This window comes from Pan paniscus, chromosome 23, assembly GCF_029289425.2.
Source record: "Pan paniscus chromosome 23, NHGRI_mPanPan1-v2.0_pri, whole genome shotgun sequence".
NCBI lineage: Eukaryota > Metazoa > Chordata > Mammalia > Primates > Hominidae > Pan > Pan paniscus.
Genome location: NC_085927.1, coordinates 2735989 through 2748789, shown reverse-complemented (window position 1 = coordinate 2748789; position 12801 = coordinate 2735989). Strand labels below are relative to the sequence as shown.

At 38.6% G+C, this 12801-nt stretch overlaps 1 pseudogene; it reads right to left on the bottom strand.

The window, feature by feature from the left end:
- LOC134730153 (protein FRG1B-like) overlaps window positions 1–3395 on the bottom strand; it is a 39987-nt pseudogene extending 36592 nt beyond the window's left edge.
- Window positions 3396–12801: the final 9406 nt, after the last annotated feature.

The window sequence follows — 12801 nt, the reverse complement described above, 5'->3', positions numbered from 1 at the left end:
AAAAAAAAAGCTGTCCATCCAAAAACCACCATTAAGAAACTGAAAAGGAAAAACTCAGACTGGGAGAAAAGACTGACAACACCATCAACTTTTGGCAAGGGTGTAACTGGAGAACTAATTCATTCTTGGTGGGAGGGTAAAATGGCACAACCACTTTAGAAAATTTTTGGCAGTTTCTTATATAGTTAAACATTCACTTATCCTTTGACACAGCAATTCCACATCTACATATCTACCCTAGATATATACCCTAATTTTAGAATTGTTGATTTGCCATTTCAAAAGCAATGATTCTTCCAGAACATTAGTTTTATACCATTCCATATTTTATATATTTTTAAGCTTCCATAATTTATCAAGATTCAAAATGCAACTTGCCAAGTTTTAAAACAGAAAAAAAAAGTATGGAAACAGCTAAACGGAAAACAGGCTGGTTAAGTGTGTTTGGGTCAGTTTATTTCTAGTATCATTTACAGGCTACCCTGATATTGTATTTAAAATTTTCATTCATTTCAGAGTTCACAAAATAATGATTTTTCCTGTGAAGATACTTCGTTTAAGAGACAACTGACTTCTACAACTAAAATGTATACATGTTCAAAGAAAATAAATTGTAAAATATATTTGGTTGAATAACATTTACATTAAGCCTTTAAAATTATGTATCAGAATCTCTGGCTATTAAGCAGTCTAATGGTGCCTACTAAGTCAGAGAGTTGTAATTCTTCTCTCCTGTGCTCTGTTCTGATAATGAAGTAAAGGCATCAGTAGCATCTACTGTGCTAAAGAATAAATGGAATTTACAAATGTAGGTAATATTTAAGCACTTTAAGACAAATATGAATACATCATAAATTTCTAACTAGGAAAATATTTTCAATGAGATCTCAAGAACTGTTAACTTTTTTTCAGAATAAAGCACTGAAATCTGACTCACCAACATATCAAACTGGGTTTCTTCATCTTCTTCTCTTCTTATCTTTCCTCTTTTTCTTCTTACTACAGGACATAATTTATATAGATGAGTTTAGGTATATCGATTTGTGTGATAAATAAATATCATAAGATTGAAACTTGGAAGTCTTTTAAGCTGTTGCATTTATAAATTATTGATTTAGGAAGACTTACATTGCTATGCCCTCTTAAATACAGTACTGAGAAGTTGCTTCAGGCTTTGTACATATCATGTTAAAGTTCAAAGCAGATTGTAGAGCCACACTGCCAGATTTTAAATCCTGGTTCTGTCATTTCTTAGCTCTGTGATTTTTGGAAAAGGTACTGAATCTCTCTGTGAGTCAGTTTCCCCACTTAAAAAATTAGGATAATAACTTAACTCTTAAGGCTATTGTGAGGATTAAGAGGTAATATGTATCTTCACACATTGCTGGTGGAAATGTAAAATGGTGCAGCATCTACAGGAAACAGTTTGGGGTTCCTCAAAAAGTTAAAGAGTTACCATATGACCCAGCAATTTTACTCCTAAGTATGTATACCCAAGGGAAATGAAAACATACACCCACAAAAATACTTACATAAGAATATTCACACTAGCATTAGTCACAATAGTCAAAAAGGGGAAACAACCTAAATGTTCATCAACTGATGAATGGATGAACAAAATGCTACATCCATACAATGGAATACTATGCAGTCATAAAAAGGAACAAGTGCTACAACAATGATGGACCTCAAGAATGTTATAAATGAAAGAAGCCAGATACAAAAGGCCACATGTTGCATGATTTCTTAGGAAATATTCAGAATAGGCAATTTCACATAGATAGCAGACTAGTGGTTGCCAAGGACTAGGAGAGGGGGAGGATGGGATGTGACTGCTTTAATGGGTAGGAAGAGATTCTTCTGAGATGATGAAAATGCTGAGCAACTAGACAGTAGTGAACCTCTTGAATATATACTAAAAACCACTGACTGTAAAAAAGGGTGAATTTTATAATTATGAATTACATCGCAATAAAAAAAAAACCCAAGAGCGATTTGAAAAAAGTTAATGTGCAAAGTGCCTACAACAATTTCTTGGTGCATTGAAAGTGCTATATAAGCATTAATTATGATTATTACGATAATCTTAAGACACTCTTGTCTGCATTTTCATCATAAAGTTTTCAGAAGATAACTCACCACTCCTCACAGGAAATTCACAGGGTAAAAATCTCACATTCATTCAGGATATACCTGCCGTTTATTCTGGCATCTTCATGAGGCCAGACTCCTCGAGAGGATTCTCAAGGGCAGTGGCTTCAGCTCACTCCTTGATACTTTCTTTCCATCTTGCCTAACAATATCAAAAGCTTTGTTTATCACGGAGACCAGGAGGAAATGCTCAATATTTGTATGTACAGTTAACCTCAGGCAAATCTGCCAGTTATAAAAGAAGCGGGGATATGAATGCACAGGTATTTTTCTCCTAAAGAGCTAATAAATTACCACGACGACCTCCTCCTCACATTTGGCTCAATTTATTTACTGCATATATGTCCTCTCATTTAATCCTCAGAGTCTTCTAAAGGTATAAAAAATGGCCTGAAAGTATAAATGTGTAAACGGAGGTTCAAAGATATTTGATCTCTTAATGAGTAAATGGAAGTCCAGACATATTAACCAATTTGCCACAAATTACAAAATTAGTAAATGACAGAGTGCAGGTTCCAGCCCATATCCCTATCAAAGCCCATATACACCTCAACCACTGTGTGATTCATCCTGGTTTCACTCTACATATTAGCTTAGAAAAAATTAATCAATAATTTTTCCAGGAAGAGACAATGGAGAAAAGAATAATCCCTAATAAAGGAAGTTATTATCATGAACTACGAGATCACACTAACGCAGACCCACCAGGCAGAGACCTGGAGAGATGCCTCAGAGGACCGAAACTCGTGGGTACGGGGCCACGGGTCACCCGCCCGTCTATCCTGTTTCCAGGGTCGTCCGCGCGGGAGGCTGCCCCTCTCTGCACAGGCGCCAGGAACCGCGGTCCGGCCTCCGTCCAGCCCGGACAGGGGCCAGGGCGAAGCCTGGGAGGCCACAAAGCCGGCTCTCCGCGCCACGGCTTCCACCGGATTCGAGGGGGTGGAGTGCGTCCGAAAAGAACTGAGGAGGCTCCCGCCGGAGCTGCAGGACCCACCTCTTCGCCTTCGTTCCCTTAAGCACAAGCTTGGTAGACTTCACATGGGAGTACTCGGCCATGGTTCCGGGAGACTTCTGCGCGGAGAGGCTGAAGCCGGCTCAGGACGAATATGTGACCCAGAGCAGCACCACGGCGGGGAGGAACAGAAGTGGAGGCGAAGTAAACACTCCCTAACAGCGTACGTCTGTCCAGAACCCGCCTTCGTCTTCACCCAAACGCTGAATGGCTGAGATTTCCACTTCCGGGTTTCTGCCGGGGAGCTACGGCGGCCGCAGAGGGCCGAAAGGTGTCCGGACGCAGCTGCTCCCTGGCGCCCTCTCGAGGAGCCCCTGAGGATTCGTGCCTCCCAGAGGTGGGGAAAGCCCGCCCGAGGCGCCGGTGCTGACGGTGGCGGGACTGCCGGGCTCGCTGTGGAACCGCCTCCCGCTAGAGCTGCGGGCTGGCGACGGTCCCCGCGGGGGCAGGAAGCGGCTCAGCCTTCCCTCGCCGGCCTGCGGCGGCGCGTCTGGAAGCGCTGGCCACTCGTGCATGGGTCACTCGGGGCTGTGCCTCGCGCGACCGTGTGTGCAGGAAACAAGCAGGAAATACCCTAAAATAGAATGAAGCGCCATGTTGAGGGCCGCGGACGTCGCAAGTGCTGTGGGAATGTGGGCTGAGGTGGAGAGTTACAGGCGCGTGTTACAGGCTCAGGGGTCAGGAAGAAGCTTAATCGTGGAGGCGGCATCTGAGGAGGGTCTTGAACGCTGGGCAGGCTTTTTCCCGATAGAGATGGAGGAAGCTAGCCGTGTCTGATGGAGGAAACTAGCCCTGTCAGATGGAGGAAACAGGGCAGAGGCGTGGAGGGAGCCATGCAGCGCTGGTGTGAGGAGCCGCGAGCAGGCCAGGCCTGTAAAGCAGAGTGATGGGAGCCAGGATAGAGAAGGCAAGTCGGGGTCCAGTGGTCGCTGAAGAATTTGAATGAAATCAGTAAACAGGTGAGAGGGATCCATCGCAAGAGTATGGGATGAAAGGAGGAGTAGTCCACGGTGATTCCTCTGCAGCGGTGGGCATTCTTAATCGCGTATGTGACACCAAAACGGTGGGTATTATTGATAGCGTATGTGACACCAAAACCACCCCACTCAAGCTGTGGCTCTTTCCTTAAAGTACAAAACAGAGACCAGTTGGGTTCCAAGCATCCACGAAGATCTTATTAAATTCGTGATCCCTGGTGGCACCACGGAGTCAGGATTGGCTCATCTCAAACCTGACTCAGAAACAAAACCATCTCAATGTGCAGAGATGAGCTTCCTTACCCGCTATCATAACATATTTTCTGGTGTTTTCACAGTGCTGCCCTTCCTAATCCCCATTCCACGGCAATCCACATGCCATGATGCCCAGAGGCATTAACAAAGGAGACACACAGGGGCTCCTCACGTTGGCTTTCCATGGTTTTGATGAAAATCTCACTGTCTTCATCTCATACAATGTGGTTAGTAATAGTACCATTTAGGTTTGAGGAATTAAATGGTATAAATTATATAGGGTGCTTATTATAATCTACATGGAAAATGCCTAGGATATGTTAGCTATGCTTATCACCAGCATTGTTATATGATGGTAATAAACAGATAGTCAGGAATGCCGACACCAAAAAAATGGATACATGCTCTGAGGGAATGAATGTGGAGAGATCAGAAGGTCAAGAACAAAGCCGTACAACATGTCTGCAGTAAAGGGATAGAGAAAAGAAAGGCTATAAAAGAAGGAATGAAACAGAGTTAGAGTAAAATTATAAAATCAAAGCTAAGGAGAATTTCCAGAAAGGGTAATATCATTTAATATCATAGAAGTTTAGGAGCACAAGATGGAAAAACGGCCTCTGGGTAACTGACATTGAGGCAGTCTTTAGGGAAGCTCCATTTCTGATAGAGAAGTAGACACAAAGTCAGCTTGAAGCAGGGACTAGGTGAAAAAGCTGTTGGCTTGTCGCATGAGGAAATAAATAAGGGATGGCATATGCCATATTTCTGTATTTCTTTCTTTCTTGCCCAGCCTCTATATATGCATAAAGTTTGGCAAAAACTTACAAAAAATAAAAATGAAACCAATTTCGTTTGTAGACTCAAATACAATGCTTTGTGTTAGAATCAAGATAAATTCATGCCTCTCCCTTCTATTGTCGCCATCAGTTTTGAATTAAACATCAGCTTTTCTTCTTCATTAAAATCATTTTCAACTCCTTCCAGGTGTTGGTGGTTTGGGGGAGTTACATAAGCAGTCAGGTCTTGATGAGTAGAGGAGGAGGGAACAAACACTTTCAGCAAAGGCAGAATTCTGAAATTCTGCCCATATTTTTCTCCAGTAACTTTCCTATGTTTGTGAGGTTATTCAGTCATAAAGATCCTAGTGAAATTTTTTTCAAGCTTGACTAATCGTAATCACTGTGGACGTTTGTTTAAAATGTGTATTCCCAGGCCTCTCATCTGCTGATTCTGATTCAGGAGATCACGGATGGAACTCAGAATACATGTGTTTGACAGGTATCACAAGTGGTTCTTATGGTCAGGCAAATTTGGGAATCTAACCAGGAATTTATGTTTTTATGACTGGCAGCTAGAAAAGATTCCTAGAGTCTTTGCTTTTTGAAATTAAAATATTTCTTTTTTAAAAGGAAAATTGTATGACTAGATACAACATTTATACATGTGGCACATGTACTATACTGTGTGCTTTTGTCATATTTACAGTTAAAGATGTGTAAGAACACTCTGAAAAAAATTATATATTAAATGCAAAGAGGGGTAAGTCAGGGTGGGGGAGAAATGGGAATGGTGTGCTTATTGTTGCTAAAAGGTAGAAAAGCCAGAATGATAGCCATCTAAGGTTGCAAATAGCACATTGTAAGTTGAGGGAGCTTCACAATCATGTCTGAAATCTTCTTTGATATACTGAGTTGTAAACAGTGGCTTTGGACAAGATTTGAGGGAGAAACCAACTATGCTTTAAAGTGTTCATTTAAAAGGCTTTAATTAAAAGAAAGTCTTTTTATTTACTTGAGCTGATTTAACTTCAGGACTTTAACAAATTACTAGCCCTTAACCTCTTAAAAATTGCCTTTCGTTTCAAATGAAAGTTTAAGATGGCCTTTATGTTGGATTGGTATACTTGTGCGAAGACTTAACAGCAAGGTACTGTACATTTCTAAATGTTTACTTCTTAATTTTGATGGAAGAAATATACTACTCAATTGATTGTTTTTAAAGCAAAGTAAAACAACTTATTTTGACAAGTGACACTGTATTTTCCCAGTTTTCAGGTGGCAGAGATTAGGCTTAACATCACTAATCATGAGAGAAGTGCAAATCAAAACCAAAACGAGATACTATCCTATACCAGTCAGAATAGCTACTATTAAAAAATCGAAAAACAACTGATCTTGGGAGGCTCTGGAGAAAAGGGAACATTTACACATAATTGGTGCGAATGTAAATTAGTTCAGCCACTGTTGAAAGCAGTTTGGAAATTTCTCAAAGAATTTAAAATAGAATTACCTTTCAAGCCAACAATTCCATTACTGGTATATGACCCAAAGAAAGTCAGTTATTCTACCAAAAAGACATATGCACTTGCATGTTCATCGCGGCACTATTCACAATAGCAAAGACATGGAGTTAGCCTAGGTGCCCATCAACAGTGGATTTGATCAATAAAATGTGGTACATCCACACAGTATTATTAGGCCATTCTTGCATTGCTATGAAGAAATACCTGAGACTAGGTAACTTATAAGGAAAAGAGATTTAATTGGCTCATAGCTCTGCAGGCTGTAAAGGAAGCATGGTGACGGCATCTGATTGCACCTGTGGAGTCTCCAGGGAGCTTTTCCTCATGATGGAAGGTGAAGAGGTAGTAGGCTCATCACATGGCCAGAGCAGGAGCAAGAGAGAATGGGAGTGGGGGTAAGTACCACACACCCTTACACAACCAGATCTTGAAAGAATTCGCTATCACAAGGACGGTATCAGATCATGAGAGATCCACCCCCATGACCCAAACACCTCCTACCAGGCCCCACCTCCAACCCTGAGGATTACATTTCACCATGAGATTTATAGGGGCCACCTTCCAAACCATTTCACACACCATGGAATACTATGCAGCCATAAAAATAACAAAATCATGTCCTTTGAAGCAACATGGATGCAGCTGAAGGCCATTATCCTAAGTAAATTAATGCAGGAATACAAAACGAAATACCACATGATCTCACTTATAAGTGGGAGCTAAACACTGGGTACTTATGGACATAAAGATGGAAAGAATAAACACTGGGACTACTAGAAGGGAGAAGGAGGAAAGCAAGGTTTGACAACTAACTATTGGGTACTATGCTCATGTATTAATCTGTTCTCACACTGCTATATAGAACTACCCGAGACTGGGTAATTTATAAAGAAAAGAGGTTTAACTGACTCACAGTTCCACAGGCTGCACAGGAAGCATGGCTGGGAGCCTTCAGGAAACTTATAATCGTGGCAGAAGGTGAAGGGGGAAGCAAGGCACGTTCTACCATGGCGGCAGGAGAGCAAGTGAGCCAGGGGGTATGTGCCATATGTTTAAACCATCAGATCTCATGAGAACTCACTTACCATCTAAGAACAGCAAGGGGGAAGTCTGCTCTCATGAGCTAATCACCTCCCACCAGGTCATTCCCCCTACATTGGGAATTATAATTCAACATGAGATTTGGGTGGGGACACAGAGTCAAACCATACCAAATCAGCATCTGGATGATGGGATCATTCATACCCCAAAACTCAGCATTATGAGATATACCCATGTAACAAACTGGCACATGTACCCCTGAATGTAAAATACAAGTTAAAATTATTTTCAAAATAAATTAATTAATTAATGAATAAATATGATTAAATGAAATTAAAATTTTGAATTAAAAAATTTGAGAGTGATTTCAGCTTGACAGTTATGTAAGTTATGTAAATGGAAACAGTGAGTTCTGTAGGGTTCGGATCAATTGCACTATCTGTACTAAGTTGATGTCCAGTTGTTTGGATGAAAAGAAAAGAGGAGAAACATATAGATCTAACAGGAAAAAAAATGGACAAGTTTTTATGATAGCAAAAAGAAGAATGGAGGAAATAGGACTGAGGTTATGGTGATTGATAGATATTAATAGATGACTAAGTCAAAAGCCACTGGTTGCAGAAAATATTGATTAATTTTGTTTTAATCCAGTCAGACAACAAAATCTTATAACCTGCCTCTAGAGAAAACCCTTTTAGCCCTGTAATTATCTTTATTCCAAGCATCATTCCATTCATTAAGTAGTGTATAGGGTGATTAATAAGTGAATTATTCACAGAGTTAGGACAGAATTTTTGAGTATTTCAGGATATTAATACTATAGTCAATGAACTAAAATAAAATTTGACTAGAGGTGTGATCACCATGAATGCCATGTTGGTATCTTGTTAGATTTGGCAACCTAAAATTGACAAATGTATTAATAAAATAACAGTTCCTTGATGATTAATTTACATTTAGTAAACATGCTCTTTCTTCTTCCTTCCCTTTCTTATTCGTTCATTCATTCCTACAGAGCAGTGACTTTCATTCTAAGATTCCCAGAATCCTAAGAATTCTTGAATGTCATCATAGGGAGCCAGGTGTGAGGATTTCCAAAAGTTTTATTTAATACTTGAAAAATCTCGAAAAGTTATATATTTACACCAGAAAAAGCTATACAGGTTTTAAGTTATATATATATATAGTTGAATACTTTTTATTTCTATCCAGAACTAAGTCATTAGAGTTAATAATGTTGATTATTTCATACTGACCTAGTGGGTAGCCTTTATATATCATTGATTACTTATTAGTAAAATAAGAAACCCCCCAAAATTACAAAATAAATATATTTTGTGGGGTTTTCTTAAGGCTTTTGAAACATAAAATCAGAGGAGAGGATTAAAAGTAATCCTTGATTATTAAAAAGGCAGGGGACTACTAACTTAGAAAATTGTATGAAAACAGCAAGATATATACATGGCCCTCAGACCAGCTGCCTGTTTTAATAAAGTTTTATTGGAGCACATCTATGGATCTATGGTGCTTTCCTGCTACAATGGTAGAGTTGAATGGTTGCTATAGAGACCGTATGGTTCGCAAAGCCTAAAATATTTATCATCTGGTCCTTTATAGCAAAAGTGAACCCAGTTTTAGAACATTCACTTTACAAATTAAGATACAGTGGATGCTGCCTTAACTGACCTCCACTTAACTGATTTGCAATTAGCACTTTCTGCTACCCCTGTACAACTTATTGACTGATGTCCACTGTAAACTGAAAGCCTTTGAGCTACTTTTAATGCCTGTAAATTTCTCCTTCCATCACAGAAATTGTATAGTTTCTAAGAGGAAGCTGTGTTGATTCCTAAATATGTTTACACCATTTGTTCTTGTTCTTGTAGGTATGTGATTTAATTAAATATTGTGTTGAGACGCTGAGACGGGCGGATCACTAGGTCAGGAGATCGAGACCATCCTGGCTAATTCGGTGAAACCCCGTCTCCACTGAAAATACAAAAAAATTAGCTGTGCGTGGTGGCGGGTGCCTGTACACCCAGCTACTGGGGAGGCTGAGGCGGGAGAATGGCATGAACCCGGGAGGCGGAGCTTGCAGTGCGCAGAGATCGCACCACTGCACTCCAGCCTGGGTGACACAGTGAGACTCTGTCTCTAAATAAATAAATAAATAAATATTATGTAAACTGAGAAAATGAGTATAACAAGAGTAGCATTTTTGTTTCTTTGAGAAATAAACTAAATGTGTTGGAAAAATGAGAAACTCAAACAGTTGCTGTCAGCTTAACTGTTGGCAAGACAACTAGAAACAAATGGGAAAAATTGTGTAATCTAGGATTTCAGATTGCTTTACCCCAGTTGTCTTCACAGAAAGTGAACAAGAAATCCATGACAACATATCATTGGCATAGTTTCCACAAGAAACTCCACTCTGAATCCGTGCAAGGCTTTGACCTTGTCATCAAAATTCTGGCAAATTTATTTACACATGTCTTTTAAATTAAAGTTAAGTTTTAAGGACTTACATCTAATACTTCTTATGATTCCTCCATCTAACTTAAATTTGTGATTAATCTGTTTATTACTGGTCCCAATCTGATTGAATAAGGGGGTTTCTACAGTTTTTGCTAACCAAAAGTTTAATTTGACGAAGATGGAATTATAAATACAATAATTCAAGTTTAAAGAATTAGAATGGTAAAGGTAATACAATTTAGTATGCCTAAAAATCACTTAAAAAGCTTACTAACAATGTAAATTATTGTGCCTTCGGCCTGAGATTTTGATTCAATAGGTCTAGCATGGGACATAGGAATCTGGATTTTTAGGAATGATAAAGGAAAATTGCTTAAAATAGGGTAAATTATGACTTACAAATATAAAATGAACACTTGTCTAAGATTTTTAACTCATTTATTTAATGAGGGAGCCAGTAAGATGTTATGCTAAGTTTTATGGAAAATTAAGAGCCACACACATATCTAGGCACTAAGGAACACTGAAATAAATTTGCTTGATAGGTTCAAAACTGACTTCTTGATGGAAGGTGGAAAAAGGAAAATTAATTATACTTCCACCAAAATCAATCATTTGCCTGTCTATAGACAAGAATATTTGCATTACTATCAGTAATCTACAACTAACAGAATTGCAAATAACAAAGAAAACAAAAGGCACAGAGACCCCATAGAAACAGATAACCCAGGTTATTCTAGACAAGGATGAGATTTCCATTAAAGACACTCAGTGGTAATTTCGTTGGTCCATCTTAAAATCTTTCCATTTTCTCCTGAAACAAATTGCTCAAGCAATTCAAATACAATGAATCTGGTCAGTGGGTCACACCTGGAGAAATCATTTTCTAACCTGTAATCAAGACTGTTGAATTACTCCCTTCACTGGAAAGAATAAAATATTACCACATAAATTCGTATTATGATAATGGCCCACTATGAATGCTTTGGTGTTCTTAATTCTCTTAAGATTTATTAATATTTCTGAAGTAATTACTAAATGCCAAGCAATATATTTTCTAACTTAATCTTTCATTGACTTTTACTTTCACTTCAATTGAGCTACTCACTTTCATGGCTATAAACTTAACTTTTCAATAACTTAAAAATTGATTTCTAATGTTATAAACTTTAATGTTCCACTCTGTGACATGCTCTTTCAGACTCTCTCTTCCTTACTGCCAACTCACCTTCTCTTCTATCTCTTCCAGTGCCCCAGTATCTTGACTCTTCCATTTTATTTTTTCTTTTCTTTTATTAAGTGGATACATGATAATTTCACATGTTGATGGGGTACAATGTGGTATTTTGATACATGACACATTGTTAAAACCTCTCCTCCCTATCTTTCCCAGTCTGGTAACCACTCTTCTACTCTCTAGTAGATGAGTGTTTTTAGATTTCACATATGAATGAGATCATGTGATATTTGTCTTACCATGGTTAGCTTATTTCACTTACCACAATGTCATCTATGCTCATTCATGTTGTCACAAGTGACACGATTTTACCCTTCATTATGGCCAAATGTGCATATGATATAGTTTGGATATTTGTCCTGACCCATATCTCTTGTTATATTGTAATCCCCACTGTTAGAGATTGGGCCTGGTAGGGGGTGTTTGGGTCATGGAGGTGGATCCCTCATGGCTTGGTGATACCACATGATAGTGAACGAGTTCCCAAGCTTCCTGACTAGTCAAGCAGATGTTGGCATTATGCTCCCTGTACAGCCCATGGAACCAGGTATGTCTCTTTTCTTATAAATTATCCAATCTCAGGTATTTCTTTATAGCAATGCAAGAATGACCAAATACAGCATATATGCCACATTTTCTTTCTCCATTCATTCATTGATGGACACTTAGGTTGATTCTAGGCTATTGTGACTAGTGCTGTAATTAACATTAGAGTCCAGAAATCTCTTTGACATACTGATTTAATATTCTTTGAATATATACCCAGTAGTGGGATTGTTGGATTTTGTGATAAGTCTATTTTTAACGTTTTTGGAAGTTATATTGTTTTCCATAACAATTGCTCTAATTTACATTTCCACCAACAGTGTATGAAAATTCCCCTTTCTTCACATCCTTGCCAGCATTTGTTATTTTTGACTCTTTCATAAAAAGCATTCTAAGCAGGGTGAGATGATATCTCACTGTGGATTTGACTTGCATTTCTCTGATTATTAGTGATGGTGAGCATTTTTTCATATACCTGTTGGTTTTTTTTTTTTTTTTTTTGTCTTATTTGGAGAAATGTCTATTCAGCTGTCTTGACTATTTTCTAATCCAATTATTTGTATTTTTGCTATTGAGTTGTTTGAGTTTTCTATAAATTTGGGATATTAACCCCTTATGAAGTGAAGAGTTTGCAGATATTTTCTCCCATTTTGTAGGTTGTGTTTTCACTCTCATGATTGTTTCCTATGCAGTGCAGAAGTTTTTATTTGGTGTAATCCCATTTGTTTATTTTTGCTTTTGTTGTGCATGTCTTTTGATGTCTTTTCTAAAAAGTCCTTGCCCAGACCAATGACATATAACATTT